Source organism: Chiloscyllium plagiosum, chromosome 25 (genome assembly GCF_004010195.1).
Source record: "Chiloscyllium plagiosum isolate BGI_BamShark_2017 chromosome 25, ASM401019v2, whole genome shotgun sequence".
Classification (NCBI taxonomy): domain Eukaryota; kingdom Metazoa; phylum Chordata; class Chondrichthyes; order Orectolobiformes; family Hemiscylliidae; genus Chiloscyllium; species Chiloscyllium plagiosum.
This window is the reverse complement of record NC_057734.1, coordinates 33,079,478-33,100,068: the sequence shown is the minus strand read 5'-3', so window position 1 is coordinate 33,100,068 and position 20,591 is coordinate 33,079,478.

Below are 20,591 nucleotides of genomic sequence, written 5' to 3'. Positions count from 1 at the left end.
TCATTCCTGAAGAAGGGCTTATGCCCGAAACGTCGATTCTCCTGTTCCCTGGAGGCTGCCTGACCTGCTGCGCTTTTCCAGCAACACATTTTCAGCTCTGATCTCCAGCATCTGCAGACCTCACTTTCTCCTCAAAGATTTGTACTCAAAATTCCCTACTTGGCTTTCTGCCATCTTCAAGCTTACCCTGTCTTCAAGTTAACAGGAGGTGAGCAAGGCCTAGGACTGTCCAACCTCAACCTCTCCAAAAGGCCCATTCCACTCCCCTCAGGCTTCACCTTGCCTCCCAGGTTGGGAGACTAGCCAAGTTTCAAGTTTCACAGTCTAGTGAGATTTCTCATGCTATTATCTCAAACAATTTAACTACATATCGTGTCCCTGTGTTGTCCCTCTGACTCTCTCACAAGCCAGCCTGACTCTCTCATTAGCCATAACTGGAGGTACTCACCATTCCTTGGATATGCCTGGATATATGCCATTGCACACCCAGTCAAATGCTGACAGTCCACAGCTACTCTTTGCAATTGCTGATAAATTGGCTCAGGCATGACAGAGAAGGGAAATTGGTGCCTGCTTTATGGACAGGCATCTGGATGTCCTGTTGAATGGGGTGGTAAAGAGGAGAAACATAGTCTTTCCAGAGAACCAACAGAGGAGGCCATGTCACTAGACTGTGCCAGCATTGTGCAAGGTTGGCATCCAAGTCAGTGTGGTCTCCATGGTTTTGGGAAATACCCAGCAGTGCAGGAAGATTGCAGTCCACTTCTCATCATGCCCTACCGCACTTACTATGGCATATAACGTCTTCTGTCACTCACTCTTACCACCCCAAATCCCCTCCCACACTGTTGACCTTGGCTAGTGTTTGAATGCCTACTCACTCACCTGGGATATCTCATCACCTTTCCTCCACCAATGCTAACAGTTGTGCCACTTACTTTCATCTCATTTAATCCCTCCCTTTTTCTTGTTGGAGGGGAGAATGACTCAAAACAGGGCTGAAGGGGCTAGGATGGATGATGAGTGCTAGATACTTGACTCTTCACCCTTACGAGGAGAGGGTCTTGGCACTATCTACTGAAGATTGGGACTGCTTCTGTTGGGGTGCCAAATATTTCATGGCCCAGCAACCAAGTGAGAAGCATTATTCCTGCTACTCTGCCACTACCCACAATGAAAGTTTGATGTTAACATGCCTCAACGTCAGCCCTTGATAGCAACATTTTCTCTTTTACTTCCTACGGGCTCTATTGGCATAACCACAGTGTCTGCCATCAAGAGGACCAGTCCACAAAGCAGCCCTTCCTCCATCTCTAAGGAAAAACACACATAAGACTGCCTTCTTGACATCCACTACCCCCCCTCACAGAAGCCCCCTCCTCACCCCGCCATGAGGTCATCTAGTAGCTCCCATGAAGAGCCAGATCCAACAGTATTAGCCTCTTCTGGGTATGACCACAGACCTACCCTCTATCATTCTAGCAATGGTGTTCAGCTCAATGCTGACAGGGGAACAGAGGATCTTGACCTCATTCCAGCTGCCCCTTCCTCACAAGAAGACTGGGTGTTGCCAGTTGGCACCCATTTGGCAGAGGAATGACATACAGGCCTTTTAGAAGTCTCCTCTCAGCACACTCCAACATAGCTGATCCTTCCACCTCCACCCTCTTTGCCACCCTCAGCCCAGTGGCAGGTCAAGCTGATGAGGGTGCACTTGCCTTTGGGTAGGATACACTCAGCATCTCTGGATCTCTAGACATAAACACCAAAGGGATCACCTCACCAAACCTCCATGGGCAACAGGCTCTGCCACAGAGTACGCTTCTTCCATCCCAGCTGCAAATGTGGGACTCCAAAACAAAGCGGGCTGGAAAGAAAAAAGACCTTCTGAGGGCACATAGTAACACAGATGAAATGTCACCATAAATGTGTTGGCACATTTGAATGCTGGCACACTTCTGTGTGTGTGAGTCTCTGTCCAGCAGAAGTGCAACATTAATGGTACAGAGCAAGCCTATCTTTTGTGCTGCAATGATATTATATGTTTCTAGCTGACAGATGAGCAGCTCCTGCACAATGTGTAGGGCGTAGTGAAAGGCAGTTGATTGCTACTTTAGCATCTTGGCCCATCTTTCCAGGTAGGCAAGCATCGTGATTACTTTACAGCTAGTAGAGGGATTCATTCATTATCTTGTATGATATGGGCAGGAGATCTTGGAACAAGGATTCAAGCTGCACACAGCTTTCCAGTTGTGTTTCAGCTTCAGTGTATGGGTGTCTGTGTAATGGTGTTTCCCCTTGAAGTTCGCTCCCTCACAGAATGAAACTTACCCTGTCCATTTCGGCTGTGATTGCAGCCATTTTCATTGCCAGTGTGCACTGTTATTTATCGCACAATGGGGGTTGGTCCCCTCAAACAGTGAGTCCCAGGCTCTGCATCTCTATCTTGGCAAGCTCTCAAGTATAAACATTCACTTCCCGGTGGACCTCCCATCAATCCCATAGGCTTTGCATTTCCTCAAGACCACATCCGACCCATCTACCTGTATCTTTATCCGTCCATTTTAATCCCCTACAGCCCAGCATTTCGAATAAACATGTCACATCTGGTACTGCACTGCCCCCATCCCCAAGGTGCTGCTGACCATTAATCACTCCCTTTCCCTACCCCTTTCTCATCCATGGTATATCATCTGCTCCCCTATTGACATTGTCACTGAATCCCAGGATTCAGTCACCAATCCTTACAATTACTCACCCTAGCATCATTCCTGATGCAGTGGTTCCTGATAACACCCCTTTGAGTTTTAGTCAAAGGACCATGGCACACTGTTTGAGAAAATTATCCCCCATGTAATGAATGATAAGATCCCTGATTGATAGCTGTACAGCTCCCAACTGTCTTCCCTGGCCTCCTCAGACTGAATGCACTGGACCCACAAGGCTGACCATGACTCATTCCCTGGACAGGAGATGTAAGGACTTTGACTTTCTGTGTCAGGACCCTGTCTGAATTGTGTCTCCTGTGATTGGACTGACGACTACTGCCTTTAGACTTTGAGATGTGGCTGTTTGCTTTGAGTACATGCTATGTGTTTGTGGTAGGCACAGCCAGTACCTGGTGATGGGCTATGTGCTACAAAGTAGACAGAGCCTGATTGGCACCCACTTCCAGTAGATGATGAGAGCTGGCTGCAACAGGTCATCATGGAATATTCAATCGTCATTGATCATGATGGCAGTATTTTGTTTGCATTGTGTGTACAAATATCAGCCTCAACTCATTTTATGTTCATTTTTGTTGCCTGGAAATGAAAGCTCAACTTTGGAATCATCTGATTGATTGCCTGTGCATGATGTGCCCCTACTGGACAATGGTAAGATGCGGGTCTCCTGCAAACACTGGCACCAGATTAGTGGTGACTTAAAGAGGGTGTTTAGTCAAAATGTAGCTAAAAAGAGGTAAACTGTGTTTCCTGGTGTTTAAACAGTGATTAGGGTGAGAGAATGGGATTGTATATGAGTGTGTGTCAACCAGGTCAATTATGTGCAGTGAGCAACATGGTTTTGTGACTGCTATGCTGTTACTTTGCCAGTGAAAGCAAAGCCAGATTGCCAATGTTTATCCAGGTACACAGGTTCCTTTTAAAGATGGCCGGGCTCAAGGAATGCTGCCCTTTTGGAAGATATCCACTGGGTGGCACATTGTTCTAGCAATGGCAATTGGTAAAATGGATGTAGAATTAGACAAAAGAGATACTGTAGGGGTGGAGTAGGTAGTTAATGAGGTGTGTTTGGTAACCTGCAGTGAAAAAATCTTACTGGCCCTCATGGTGAAAAACCCTGAAAAAGGCACAAAACTGGCACTTAGACAAAAAAGTGTAAAACGCAGGCCATTGAATTTGCAGACTGATGTCGGCAGGCTGAGTGGGTGGGAAAACTCTGGCAGATGGAGTATAATGTGGGAAATTGCGAAAAAATGAAAATGCAAGATATTATACAAATAAAGAATAACCGTGGAATTTTAAGGTGCAAAGGGAACTTGGTGTTCTAGTGCATGAGTCATAATTAGTTAGCAAGCAGGTATAGCATATAATCAGGAAGGCTACTGGGATGGTATCCTTTATTACAAGTGAAATTGAATTTAAAAATATGGATACAAACATAAATACAGATTTGGAACAGAAATAGGTTTTTTGGCTCTTCCAGACTGCTCTGTCATTCAATAAAATCATGGCTTATCTGTTGCTTTCTGATTTCCACAAGCTCATCTACTTCTGATGATCTTTGATATTCTTGCCTAACAAGAATCTGGCCACCTCTGCCTCACAATATACAAGGACCCCACCATCACCACCTTCTGAGGCAGACATAATGTTGCTCAGACCTCAAAGAGAGAAAAAAAATTCTCTTTTCTGTCCTAAAGGAGTGACTCCTGGTATCGAACAGTATCACTTACTTCTGACCTTGACATAAGATAAAACATCCTTTCCATTTGCAGCTGGTCAAGACCTTTCCAGATTTTATGTTATGCTTCAGGTGTACAAGGTATTGGTGAGACCACATTTCGTATATAGTCTGTGGTTTAGTCTTTTTATTTAGGAAAATATACATTGGAGGTAGTTTAGAAGAGATTTACTGAATTGATTTGATTTGTTATTGTCATGTACTGAGAAAAGTATTGTCAAAAATTGACACTTGGAATGAGGGATCCAATTAGCTCAGTTGGCTGGATGACTAGTTTGCAATGCAGAGTGAAGCCAGCAGTGTGGATTCAATGCCTGTACTGGTTGACATAACCATGCAGGGCTTTCCTTCTCAACCTCTTCCGCTTGCCTGAGGTGTGATAAACCTCTAGTGAGATGAGCCCTATACATGGCAGGTATCCCTTCTACCTGGAAGGAGCAAATTATCTTATAGCTTGATAGCTTCAAAAGGGCTGGGCTTGTTTTCAGAAGACTGAGGGATGACTTGATGAAAATGTGCAGACATGAAGTGTATAAGATTCTGATTGGCTTTGACAAGGTGGATGTGAAAGAAATGTTACCTTCTCTGGGTGATTCATGAGCTGTTCTAAAATTACAGATTGCCCATTTCGGTCAGATATGAGGAGAACTTTTATTCCCTAAGAGTTTTGAAACTTTGGAACACTTGACTTACAGTTTCATAGTTTCATAGTAATAGAAGCAGGAGTTAGCCATTTGGCCCATCAACCCTGCTCTGCCATTCATTAAGATCATGGCTGATCTGCCCATTGTCTCAGCTCCTCCTATCTGCATTGTCCCCTTAACCCTTAATTCCCCTACCATGCAAAAACCCATCCAATTGTATCTTGAATAGATTTAATGAAGCTGCCTCTACTACAAAGAATTGGGCAGAGAATTCCATAGATTCACTACTCCATGGGAAAAGCAACTCCTTTTCATCTGTATCCTAAGCCTCCTAATTTTGAGGCCATGTCTCCTAGTCCTAGTCTCACCGACCAGCGGAAACAATTTGCCTGCCTCTATTTTATATATCCCTTTCATAATTTTATATGTTTCTGTAAAATCTCCTTAGAACGTGATGGAGGTAGAGTCATTGAATTGTGCAAAGGCAGAAGTAGATAGATTCTTGTCAGGCCGGGGAGTCAAAGATTATTGAGGGCGGTCAGGAATGTGCATTTCCAAGCACAAACAGATTTGCCATGATTTATTGAATGACAGAGCAGACTTGAATGTCTAGATGGCCTACACACGCTCCTATTTCATATCATTGTATGTTAACAAACCTTATCTGGCAATCACACATTCACAATTGCAGAACGGACCACAGATGATAGACTATCTAGCTATCATTTTTAGCATCATTGTACGATAAATGTTCATCATATATTATTGTTGTCTGAGGGCTTGGGTTCTGAACAGGAGGCATGATGTCTTGTTTAACGTTTGATGTGTGTTTCTACATTTTGTGTGTGTTCAGGGAGTGGACATTCTTTTGGTTTCATTTTTGAGTTTATGAAGTTGATGCCAACAAGTCTCAAGTTGTTTATACATGCATCTTTAATGAGAGGTTATAACTAAAGGAATAGAGCAGGCAATCAACAGTTCAATGAAAGGTAGTGAGAACTTGACGGTTGTCTAGCAACAAGGTGTCCAATGACACAGGAGATCACGTATCGAATCTTCGAGAAGTGGTCAGACTGTGTGCTGGTTCTGTAAAAGGTCTGTAACAACAAATACGCTGTTAATAGCAGTCTCCATGGCAGTCAGCACTGGGGAAAATATCCAGAATTGCTTAGAAGAAAATTTTAGACGCAGAAGGTTTTGAAAGGCAATGGTTTAAAGGAAATGTATTAAATAATAAGTGGGCTATATTACCAGTTAATTTAAGCAAGAGACATTGCATCAAAGATATTGCATCAAGTCTGAGTAATGCAGACATTTCTTGAAATAAAACTGATTCCAGCCATGCCAACTGAACAAAGTGCTTTAAAGTGGAGACAGGGGTAACCATTAACTGAGGTTTCAGTGCCTGTAAAGTTCTTATTGAGGGTTAAATGGTTGACTATTTATTTTTATAATAAGTCTGTTGCAAATAATTATTGTATAGTGTAATATAGTGCACGTTTTTTGCTTTTGTGTAATAAATGTTATGTTCTTTTGTTAAAAGCACATTGGCAGCCTCTTGTGAATATGTCCAGTGACTCAACGCCATGGTATACAAACAGCAAAAAATAAAATTTCTAATCTATCAACCAGGTTTCACACATGGTTACTGACTTATCCAGTATTACTACCAGCTGGGATCTTAACACTTGGCCCAGCCAGTCCTCAAACCTTCAATAACTACTTCCTAAAATCGGCTAACTCAGCACAGATTAAGAATGACATTGAGTAACATCAGGATCTATGTAATTCAAGGTTTCAATTGCCCCACTGATTCACTGTGGAGGAAATTCTAACTTAACTATTATGATTGGAAATTAGTGGTGTAAGGTAGAATACTGGAATTACTCCCCACTTGATATTACTTTCATCAGTGAAATCAGGTGCAGCGTAAAACCATAATGACATCCAATCTGTTTCCAGACAGATGAGCTTGGTTAACATTTCCCCCATAATCTATTCCTAATAAATTAACTTCATATCTCCAACAGACATTTCTGCATGTGTAGATTAAGAACCAGTATTAATTTGCAAGTTCTACTGTGTGTTGTGTAAATGGTGCATCTGGAGCTGATGCTTTTGATTTGAAATAAGCAACATAACTTGGTCTTCAGTTTCCATTAAATTAGACAGTAGCACTATTTCCCTGAAATACTAAAACTTAATTGTACATTAAGATATTTTTCCTCTGTTTTCCACATGAAAGCAATCTAGATGGTAAAATTAAAAACTTAAGGGTACTTCAAAGCAGGTTTGCTTGAAGAAAAAAAAACTCATTCCCATTTAAATACATCAAGAGGAAATAACTTAGAACAGCAACATTGTTAGTGTCCTTAATGGGAGAAGGCAATCTGAAAAAGTCAACCTGCTCATCCTGAATAACAAATAGAATTGTAAAGACTAACCAATACTTAAGTTTGCCTGCTTCTAATCAAGCTGTAGTTTATTAGAACGAGAGTAGTTTTAATTCTTTTATCATCAGTCTATGTACCATTTGATGTTACACTTACGAATGTACGTGGCTTGTAATGTCATGTTGTTTCAACATTTGCTGCCCAGACAGCCATTCTGAGTGGGTAGTTCTATTAATTTTAAGATTAATTCTAAGGCACTAAAGAAACTCAGAATTGTCGAGCCTGTCATACTGCCTTGATTATGTCATCAGACATTCGATCCCAAATTAATTGAAGGGATAAGAAGACAGATCAAACATACATAAAGGCAACATAGGCATCATGCCCACAACAATACATGTACCTCTTATTAAACCTATTTCTATCACAAATCAAAAATTTTAATTCAACCACTTTTGTGCACATAATTATCCTAAGATGTTCTCTCAAATCAGTGCAGAAATTAAATTGTTTACTGCTGACATTTGACAGCACTGCCATTGTCAAGTCTTTCACCCTCAACATTCTCAGTTTTATTGTTTCCAACACATAAATATAATGTCTAAATAGGAAGTCATTTTTAAAATTATTTTATTCCATTCATGTAATGTGGATGACCCTGGCTAGGATGGAATTGCCCTTGAGCAGATGATGGTGATTTTCCTTCTTGACCAGGGCAGTTCTTGGAGTGTAGGGAGCACCACCACATTTAAGTTCCCCTCCAAGCTACCCACCATCCAGACTTGGAAAAATATCACAATTCCTTCACTGTCATTGGGTCAAACTCCAGGAATTCCCTCCCTAAGGGCATTGTGGGTCTGTCATTAGAACATGAACTTCAGTGATTCAAGATGACAGCTCACCACCACCTTCTTCAAGACAACTAGGAACAAGCAATAAATACTGGCCAGCCAGTGACACCCACACCCCATGAGTGCATTTAAAAATTACATCCTCAGGGCTGTTAGTAAGGAAGTTCCAGAATTATGATACAGCAATAGTGAATGAACAAATGACAATATCATTCCAAGTTCAGATAGTACGTGCATTGGAGGGGAACTTTCAGGTGTTCCCAGGCATCTGCTGCATTTTGTCCTTTGAGCCAATAGAGATCATATGTTTGGAAGGCGCTGCCAAAGGAACCATGGTAAGTTATGGTAGTACATCTTGAAGTTTGTACACACTGCTACCACATGGCCTGGATAGAGTGGATATGGAGAAGATGTTTCCACTAGGAGGAGAGATTATTGGGCACAGCCTCAGAGAGAAGGGACGGCCATTTGGAATTGAGACAAAGAGGAATATCTTCAGCTAGAGGATGGGGAATCTGTGTACCTCATTGCCACAGAACGCTGTGGATGCAAGTCATTGAGTGTATTTAACTCAGAGATGAATAGGTTCTTGATTGTCAAAGAGATCAAGGGTTACGGGGTGAAGGCAAGAGAATGGGGTTGAGGAACATATCAGCCATGTTCGAATGGTGGAGCAAACTCAATAGTCCAAATATGCTGATTCTGTTCCTATGTCTTATAGTCTTATGCCACCCACAATTACCTGTGGATTGGGTCCTGCACTGACTCTGGGCCTCTGATGGATGCATTACTGGCAGCTACCAACCCTTTCCTGATGGGACCACATACAATAAGGAGCTTCCACCCTCTACTGGGCAACAGCTGTTAGTTGAGGTATTTCTCATACAGTATCCTACAGCGGCCATGAAAGTGCCTGAATATTCATTCAATCCAGAAGGCCTTTTCCATGAGAGATAACATAGCTTTCTTGTTGGTTCTGCAGCCGGTGGGTGGGACTCTCATCAATTGGATCGCTCATCTGCCCCTTGAGAGAGGTCAATACTGATCCCAAGACACAACCACCACTCTTTCAGACTCATCACATCCACAGATCTGTGTAAAAGCAGACTGCAGAAGATGGAGGACATTTCAAAGTTCTTATCTATTAACTGCGTTAAACTCTCCAAGGTCTGTCTCTGTAAACTGGATGTCTATCTCTGCAAATGGGGAACAGTTTGAAATCCTGAGATTGCGGGAATCTTTGTTGATTGACAACAATTTTGCGACGTGAATCTGACTGAGAACAATAACAGCCTGAGACAAAGAGGGTTGATGACAATATGATGCTTGATTTCTTTATTTTAACTGAAAATTGAGTAAGAATCATTGATAACTAAAAGATTTGCTATGTAGCTATCTACATGGTTATGAAGAAGCTCAGAGATTAGAATGCTACCAGGGATCAGGAACTTTCAAACAAGTTGTTCTTCATAGAGTAGAGGAGTATAAGTGGTAATTTAATGGAAGTTTTTCAATCTATTCTGAAGTTTGCAGAATAAATAAGAAAAAAAAATTGTTGCCAGTAGCAGATGGGTCAGTGATGAAAGAACAAAAATAAAAGGTAACTGACAAAGCGTAAGAATTTTTTTCTCACAGCAAGTTCTTATGATGTGGAGGCACAGTTTCAATCGTTTTTCAATAGTGACTCTGAAAAGAATTGGATCATTGCTTGAAGGCAGGAAAAATAACATTGCAGGATGCTGGGGAAAAAAAATCACAGGAGCAAGTCTAATTGGAAAGTTCATTCAAACAGCCAGCCCAAGAAAGATTGGTTGAACAACTTCATACTGTACTGTTTGAATTTATGATTTATCTTATCATCCACCATTTAAGGAAAGCATCCCTATTGCCAATGCTGATAATAAAACTTTTGTCTCACTGTCATGGAGCAGAACTCAAAGCTCAAACATCTTTCCAATTTCTTTCACTGGAGACATGTAACCATCCCTACTTCACATCTATTGTTCTTTAAAGTTATTCTTGGCAGTATTACAGGTGCACTGGCATCAGACTAACTCTACTATATTTATACAATGAGGAACCAATTACAACTGAACAGATGGGAAATAATAATCAACAAATAACTTTAGAAAAAAAAATGTATTTCTTTATATTGGACTCTGAAGATTTCTGAACCCCAGCCAGTCTGCAATTTCCCTTGAACACAGTGTGGTATGATTCCAATAATGTTGATAAATAACACGTCAAATCCAGATTGAAACCTAATTTGCTCAATTCCAGCATTGTTTTATTTTATCATTGGAGATCAGTGACTGAACATGCTCAAATGTAGCTGCCAATGTACCTTTAGCATGAGTAAAATGTTTATTAATTGACGTGACTATATTACTCCAGACAAAAAAAAGGTTGGAAAGATTTCATTATATTCCTCAGAAAAGGATTCAAATTCACACGATTCCATTGTTTTTCCCAGCAAAATGCTTACCAACACCCAAACCTCAGTGAAGAGTGATCACTTGCTCCACACATTGTCGCCTTTCTCTGATTCAGGCTAGTACAGATGCAACTGATTGCTTTGTAGCAAGTTTCTGTGCAGTTGCCAGATCCTTTTTCCCTTTATTTGGTACCTTTCCTTGAGACACCTAAAGCAAATTTCAAGCTGAGCTCACCATACCTTTAATTTCAGAGCAATCTGTATGTGTTCTCTAAATCCAGTGCCCAGCAGTCTGTCATTATCTGGCACATATCACTGACTGACATCATTGTATTAACTATCTCTTGAATGTCACTGGTCCTCAGTGACAAGGCAATAGCACAGTCCTTTGTCACACTTGCATGTAAACAGATTCCAGACTCCTTAGCTGTGATTTAAATCTGTAGCATTATAGACAGCTGTTGATGGCTCCAGTGTATGTAAGGTAAATATGAGATGACGGTGTTAGAATTGTAGGGTACCAGGATGTATAGTGTCAGGTGGGTAAGGGGTAGGGTTCCAATATTCCAGGAAGGGACATTGCTAGCTAAAAAGGGTGCCAGTTGGGTAGGGTGCCAAGGTGCAAAGTGGGAAGGGGCCGGGTAATGGAACATTTGTGATAGATCGAGGTAAGTTCAATGAGGAGGTTGGGTGTTGTGTCCAAGGTGGAAAAGGTAATTATCAGGCCCCAGGGAGAGATGGATATCATTAGGCGGCGGAGCGCAATGTGTCAAGTACGTCAGGGAGAAAGAGATGTTGGGTACAATACAGTGAATGGGATTGTCAGGTCAGGTCTGGGAGGTGTTGTGGATCTAGAGGAGCTGGAATTAGGGATGAGTGATTACAGTTGAATGGTTACCCAGGAGTAGACCGGGCTTTAATTGTCTAACATTTCCTGAGTAATCATTAACTTAATTGCAGTGGAACCCTCAAAATTCTCCAATTTAAGTGGACATATTGTGAGGATTCCAGGTGTAGGGGAATTATACATTGACACCCTCAGTTTTCTGGGCAATTCAATCAGAGACTGCTACACAGTGGATTCCACAAGGATGCCTTGCACAACTCCTATCTACGGTAAATGATTATATGTCCATCAGAAAATGTCTGCCCCTCCTTAACACATAAAATATAAAACAACATTTGAATATAAAACTATACTCTGTTCTTAACATTGTGATTACCTCATGATTCAGTGCGTACATATTTTCAGATTGTACAGGACATTAAAGGGACAGGTTACTAAAATACAACTGCATTTTGTCATGCGTAGAACTCCTGACCATTATCATCTAGAAGGATAAGGGCAGTAGACGAGTGGGAACCAAGTGGGGTAACCTACACCACTTGGCCTCAGTGGTTCAAAATGGTGACTCTACCACACCTTGTCAAGGGTATTTAAGGGTAAACAATGAATGCTGGCTTTGTCAGCAATGCTCAACCCAAAGAATCAATAAAAAGAACCACAATAAAATAACACAATGTGTTCTATTTAATACAAATGTTGGTGGTCAATAAAGAACAGTAAGTATATCCTCTGACTTAAAATAATATGATTAAACAATGTAGCTATGATGAACAATACTTAATTTCTTTGCCTGTTTTGTATTTCTAGCATAAACCCATTGCACAAACATGTTATTTAATTTCATCCTTAAGTTTCAAAAAATTACTGACCACTTTCATGTGCACATTAATCTTGTAAATGGTAATAAACTTTATGAAAAGGAAAACATTGAATACTGCTGCAAATTATCATTTTACCACAGGTTACAATATTTTCATGTTGAAAGCTAAATATTTGGCACAATGGGCATGAGTTATTTCAGGTCCTTCAGGGTATATTGAGTATTCTACCTATTTATCTGAGCTAATCTGAACTAAACTCAAGATGTCTAAGATTAGATTAGATTCCCTACAGTATGGAAACAGGCCCTTTGGCCCTCCGAAGAGTAACCCACCCAGACCCATTCCCCATATTCACCCCTAAATATGGGCAATTTAGCATGACCAATTCAGCTAACCTGCACATCTTTGGATTGTGGGAGGAAACTGGAGCACCCGAAGGAAACCCACGCAGACACAGGGAGAATATACAAACTCCACACAGGCAGTCACCTGAGGCTATTCAGCTAACCTGCACATCTTTGGATTGTGGGAGGAAACTGGAGCACCCGAAGGAAACCCACGCAGACACAGGGAGAATATGCAAACTCCACAAAGGCAGTCACCTGAGGCTGGAATCGAACCTGGGATCCTGGTGCTGTGAGGCAGCAGTGCTAACCACTGTACCACCATGCAAAATAGTAGCATTATTCAACTATTACAAACTTGGATTGAGTGAGAAAATAGGCAGAACTGTAACAAATGACTACTCAACATTAAAACACATGCATTCTGGAAAAGTCTTTAGTTTTCAATAGGTCTGTGCATTCTGGGAGTAGATTTGAAGAGAGATGCAAAGACTTTCATTTAAACTTCTATTTACAAAAGATAATTGTCTGTTAATCTCTATATATGTTAACGGAAATGTAGTCTCTAGCAGTCTGAAAATCAACGAAAGAGAGCTGCCTAATTCTCTTTATCAGTATTATGATTTTAGGTATGCAGTTAAGACTTAAAAATACTACAAGACTGAGTACAAAGCAAGAACCTTCATTTATACTTTGTGAGGACAATACAACATGTTACATTTTTGTACTCTAGTAACATAAACTTTAAATTTAGGATCACAGGTTATTATCAGTTAATAAAAATATTGTTTCTTTAATCTCTAGAGATATGAATTAATTTTGGTCTTAAAACATTAAAAGATTTTTCAATTCTTCACTACATGCTTGAGTATGTGTATCAACTGTATATAATGTGTAAATGTTAGTTTACATGTATTGCATCTAGCCCATGACAACCATGCTCCAAAATACCACATACAGAAATTGTCTCTGCAATATTGTAGTCACTAGAATTGGCTGTATGTAGAATAGACAGCCATTCCAGTACTGCCTGCGATGAATTTTCTAACCAATTTTTTAAAAAATCAGCACAAGTTGATGAAGGTCCACTGTTATCAAACAATGGTCTTCTGTCGATTTTGATTCATTTCACGATATCAAGCAGCCATGGCTCATGGGCGGCACGGTGGCACAGTGGTTAGCACTGCTGCCTCACAGCGCCAGAGACCCGGGTTCAATTCCAGCCTCAGGCGACTGACTGTGTGGAGTTTGCACGTTCTCCCCGTGTCTGCGTGGGTTTCCTAGGGGTGCTCTGGTTTCCTCCCACAGTCCAAAGATATGCAGGGTCAGGTGAATTGGCGAAGCTAAATTGCCTGTAGTGTTCGGTAAGGGGTAAATGTAGGGGTATGGGTGGGTTTCGCTTCGGCGGGTCGGTGTGGACTTGTTGGGCCGAAGGGCCTGTTTCCACACTGTAATGTAATCTAATCTACCTGGAAACATTGTTCCTTCTTAACTGCCGGGTGTGAAACAATGGAGCAAACTGAATCATAATAAAACAATGATATGGAGGTGCCAGTGTTGGACTGGGGTGGACAAAGTTAGAAATTACATGGACCAGGTTATAGTCCAAAACGTTTAATTGAAATCATAAGCTTTTGGAGTGTTAGGACCTGACAAAGGAGCCATGCCCCAAAAGCTTGTGATTTCAAATGAACCTGTTGGATTATAACCTAATGTCATGTGACTTCTGACTTTGATAATAAAACAAAGAACATTGATGCTGGAAATCTGAAACAAAAACAGAAATTACTACAGAAATTCAGCAAGTCTGGCAACATTGTGGACAGAAACCAGATTTAACAGTCTGAGTCCTTTAACCCTTCTTCAGGACACCTAAAGAAGGGTCACTGAACTTGAAGTGTTAACTCTGCTTTCTCTCCACAGATGCTGCCAGAGCTGCTGAGTTTCTCCAATAATTTATGTTTTTGAGCAACTGGATCCATCTGGTTCAAGCTGGCCCTGGCACACTTGGAGAGTTATATGAAACTAAAGTTAAAGGTTCCCACACTTTAATGCACCACCCACAGAGCACAAGAGGATAATTATCAGGCATGCTACCTGGCAAGGTAATCGGCTTGAAGCATTTACTCTTTCTCTCTCCAAAGATCCAGCCTGATTGGCTGAGCTTTCCTTGTGTTTTCTGTTTATGTTTGCAATGACATGCATTTGCTTTTGGGACCAATTCTCCACAGGGAGGATTTTAGAATGTTCTTAAATAACTAGCCTGGTTAGCAGCTGTTGCATTAGATCCAAGAAGCTTACATTTGCATTTCAGTAGGAGAGTTCCAGGTCTGCATGCAACACGCAATTCATGTAATTGTGAACTCATTATTATGTTTCCTTGTATTACATATAATCTTGTCATTATGGAATCTACCCTGGCTCCAAGTTTACCTCTGAGTCTATATCTTGTGAAGGAGGATCATCGTCCTTTAAATAACTATGTTTAATGCGACATCAGTAAATTACTCCCGATATTTCTAAAATTTTATTTTCCCATTTTTGCACTACATGTGGTGTCACAGTTAGTTTTTTGTCTCCCAGATTCCTTGCCTACTGATAGACAGGAGAAACTGCTTTGAGAAACACTTTCACTTCATCATGTTGTTGAGGGGAATTTGACATAAAAGGGCTGATTTTCATACAGGTCTAAGTTGATTCAAAATTATTCAGAACTAGTGCTAATCCTGCCTGAAAGGTCAAGTGCAAATTGTCCTCAATTCTAGTGTAAGCTGATTTGAATTATTATTCATTACTCCAGACGCAAACTCAGTTTTGGGCAAGACAAGTGGTGCAAGTGGAAAATCACATGTAAATGAAATGTAAAAAGGTTGTAAACAAAGTGGCAGGACATAGGGAATTAAAAAGTCTGAAAGTTTTTGGAGAGGCTCAAAAGGGATCTCAACCAATTAGTAGCATTTGCCAGGGTTTAAGCAGCAATAGATTAAAAACTAATGAGAAGAAAAATTAAGGGAGAAAGACCCCTATATTTTGGCAGACGCTTACATGTAAATAATGGTGCAACGTGTTAGATGGTTGAGTAAGTGGAGGTGAACCTAATGGAGGAAGGAAGGTTTGTTTTCTAAACATAGTGCCTTCTGAATATTTCACTTCTATGTGCAGCAAGTTTCATTTGCAGCCAACTATTGCAGCCCTTGCAGAAAGCATCATATATGCCAAGATCATTTAAAGATCTCTTTAGAGCAGATGCATATAGCTTTGCACCTGTTTTTGACTGGTCAAGCTCCAGGGAAAGGAGAGTCATCTTCATCAATGACAATGACAGTGACAAAGGTGATACAGGGAGAGATGCTGACATACTGCTGAAGAAAATGGAAGACTTCACATTTGTGTTCGTCTTAGAAGTTTGGAATGGTTTATTAAATAAATTGTGAAAAAACGCAAGGCCTTCAGTAAATGTGCAAAACTTTACAGCTCATTCTCTCAGTTCTTGAAAGAAATGTAAGAAAGTTTCAGTGACAGAGAGCTCAAAGCGAAAGAAAAGCCTGCCTGACATAGACTACAAATGTGTGAGTAAAAGGAAAATAATAAGAAAAAAAGTTAATGATGGCTGTGCGCCTAACACTGAAAAACACTTTCTCTAAACAGCAAGTTTCAAGTGAAATCTTTAATTCCCATTATGGATGCACTTGAAACATTTGAGGATAATGGTAATCATATCCAATCATTTTGCAGTTTTTCATTTTTAGTTCATTTATTTGCCTAAATAAAAAGAACTGAGTGAAAGTGTGAAGCTTCTGATGAAAATTTAGACTGGCAATGCTGATGTTTATTTTCTTGAGTAAACAAAGCACTGATGTTCTCCAGGGAAGGAAATCTGTTATCCTTACCTGGTCCAACCGATACGTGACTCCAGATCCACAGCAATGTGGTTGACTGTTAATTGCCATCTGAGCAATTAGACATGGGCAATAAATGCTGGCCTCGCCAATGATGCCCTCATCCCATGAATGAATAAAAAATAATTTCCAAACTTATATCAAGAAAAATTATTCAGGTCAAGGACATTTATGGCATCAGGAGCCGTGTCAGGTCATTATCCTAGATGAGATTCAGTTGACTTTTCCTCTTGCAGAAGCAATATTAGGGACCTCTTTGCTACCAGTAGCAAACTACTCAGAAGAAAGTAAAATAAAGAATTGTGGATGCTGCGGATCTGGAACAAAACCAGAAAATGCTGGACAATTGCAGAAAATCTGAAAAAAGGGTCACTGGACTTGAAACATTAACTCTGTTTTCTCACCACTGATGCTGCCAGACCTGCTAGATTTTCCCCACCAATTTCTGATTTTGTTACTCAGAAGAAAAGTCATTTTTGCAGCTGAAAATAATCAAGAATGAATGTGCTCAACAGTACTGCAAAAAAAGCTGTTGGCACTAAGCATTGTGGGTGGAGAAAGTGATAAACCTCATTGTTTATTATTTGAGGACATCATCGTTGACTTTGATGTTCCAAAATCACCAAAGAAAATGATCCAAATCATGTCAGAAATTGGTTAATTGCCACTTCTGTTGAGTTTCACAGAGGGTTTCCGTCTGCAAGGCCTAGTGAGATTTCTCTAGCAAGCACACCAAATTCTCCTCCTTAACCACAAACCACATGTATGTGGAACCCCACTTGTTTGACTCTCTTACTCACCATTGGTAGAAGTACTTATCTCTGCTGGGACCTCCCTAGATTCCTGCCAGTGCTGCCATATTAAAAATGAACCATTCCACACCTGGTCAAGCACAGGTATTTGAAGCTGCACTGCACAGTTTGTATCATTTGGCCTGAAAGTAGCAGATGTGGGAAAATTAATATGCTGCTTTGAAGACTGATGTCAGAAGTTTCTCATTTTAGTATTAATATGCCAGCATCCCCTGACTGAAGGATACCTTCCTTGGCCTGACAGAGAACCACTCACTTAGTCCTTGAAATATAGCCATTTGATTAAAGCATATGTGGTATGTTTGGCATGTATGCAGCTGGCACACACTGCAAATGTGAGATTAACATAGCTTGTTACCGCACAGCAACATGTCCCTTCCCTTGACTAATGTCTACTGACAGCAATGACAAGCTGTCTGACTCTCTGTCTGCACGCTAAAAGCCAAGGCAAGACAAAAGTGCTGTGAGCATCAAAGTAGGCGCAAAGTGAATGAGCGCTAAGAGAGAAAGCAAGCAGCCTTGTTCAATCTATATGGTGGATGCCTGAACCTGTGCGCAAAGTGCCCAGCAACAGCATTCCAATGACAGGAAGTGCAGAACTGTACTGTAAGTGGATTGGAGACATGCCAGGATGATGCAGTGAGATTAATACATGTCAGATGCTAAAGTCCATGGGGGTATGTGCAATCAATGTCTATGAAACATATCCCAAGACTTAAGTGCCATCTGTCCAAGGTGAAGGTCTAGAAGACCAAGTAGCAAGCTGGAGTAGACAGATGTCCACTCTGACTTTCATTTCAGCAACTCTCAGCAGCAGGAAGTTGCTGGAAATGTAGGATTTGAGTTATATGGAGAGGCCGAATAGGCTGGAATGTTTTTCACTAGAATGTAGGAGGTTGAGGAGCAACCTTATAGAGGTTGATGAAATCATGAGGGGGATAGATAAGGTGAATGGCAGTTATCTTTTCCCTAAGGTAGTGGATTTCAAAACTAGGGGGCATATTTTTAAGGTGAGAGGAGAAAGATTTATAAACGACATGAGGGGCAACTTTTTACACAAGAGAATGGTTCGTGTGTGGAATGAACTTCCAGACGAAGTAATGGATGCGGGTACATTTACATGGTTTAAAAGATATTTAGATAAATATATGAATAAGAAATGTTCAGAGGAATATGGGCCAAGCGTTGGCAGGTGTGACTAATTTAATTTGGGATTATGGCCGGCATGGACTGATTGGACCAAATGATCTGTTTCCATGATGTATGACTATCTAGTTTCTATGTGGCAAGTAGGAAAATGGGAAACTGCATATTTATGAGTTGAGATTACCTAATAATGAAACACTCACTACTCAGTAGCAAGGATCTCCTTTTGCTGTTCAGTACTTGGATGAAGAATGGGACTTTTGCTCTCAACATTAAGAAACTCCTCATCGGACATCTCACCCAAGTTTCCCAACTTTCTTGCCATAGCTCACATCGGTCGGGGGATGGGAAAATTTCACTCAATGTTTGAAATTGTATGCAGCTTTTATTGCTGCTTCCATTTAGTAAGTGCTGCTCTGTGTAATTGCTTTTATTGCTGTAGGTTAAAAGGTTTCATATGTGATAATTAAGAAATCATAAAGCATTTTCATTTGAAAGTAATTAATAATGCAAATATGCCAATTGCAAGATATATATTTAGCCAGATTTCTTTTTATTGTGTAGCTGCAGCTTAGTCTGGAAGAGGAGTCTCAAACAGTACACTTTTTAAGCAAACAAGATCCTTCACCTGCAATCTTCAGACAGGTCTGTTTGCTTGCTGAGGATACATATGCTGCTTCTCTTTCTCCATCCAAATGAAACAAGCAGTTACAGCAGCTATAATAAGGGGATTGAACATAATGCAGGTAACTAAGGCAACAAGTATTGGAAAAAAAGTGAGCTGATAGCAGGGAAATCTCTTGGCATTCCCAACAGCTCAACAACACAAATATCCCTTGATCCAATTAACTGTGAAGTGCTTAAATAACTGACTTAGATAGACCAATCCCATTAGGTTTTAGTGACAGGTTAAGCACTAGATGATTTTACATTTTATTGGAGTTGGGGCCCCCAAATGCATTCATGAACCTTGATTTACACATATATACAAGAGATCTACATAAACTCTTGAGACGTCAGCCTAAATCTGAGAGGCATCTAGATCAACAAAATTTACAACTGAAGTGGTGAGAGGACACATTTAAAACAATTTACAGCAATGCCAGATGGAAGTTGAAGCAAATCTGAAGTACTTTAGCTGAAAAGATAATGGAAACATATTCAATGACAACTTTCGTAGGTAGCTTACATTTTAAAAGAAAGAATTTTTTGCAGAGCCATAAGGAGTGGGAAGAGCAAAAAGATGAATTGGTAGCTTCTTCACAGCATCACCAAAGACGATGGATGGACAAAAAATCCAATTCTATGTTCTTTGGGGTTGATTATAGAACTCACAATTCTAGTTGCAGCACAGTTGAAATAACATACAGAGGAAATGTTTAATAATAGTCCTTGTGATAATGTCACCATCAGTAATTTCAAGCTTGTTAGTATAATTGTTGATTTTAGTGAGTTGGACAAGTTTTAATGCACAATCACTGCTTCTTTCAAAAGTTCAAGATGGATTTGTTGCAGATATTCATGGTAATATAATTCCATAATTCAAATGATTGCCAGTCGTAAATGATAGCTGCCACCACATGTTCTCAAAGGTCCTTTTCATAATTAAAATTACAAAGAATGAAGGCAGAAAGAAAATGGTTTCCGATAGATGATTAGTGAGATTGGTTCACTGCACCACTCACTTCTTGAGACCAGATTGTTGTAAGCAATATCAAGAGATCTCTGGGGACCCATTTTGAGTTTAATTTCTGAAAGACCCTCTGAGCAGGTGCCAGTGACAGGTAGTGAATGGAGATTTTTAGCGAAACAGAAGCGGCCCTGTGGAGAAGGTCAAAATAAAAGGTCAAAGAGCAACTTCATGGGTCAGCAAGTCAGAAGCCTCTGCTGTGGGAGAAGAGCCTAAAGTTGTGCCATTGCTCTTATGTGGACT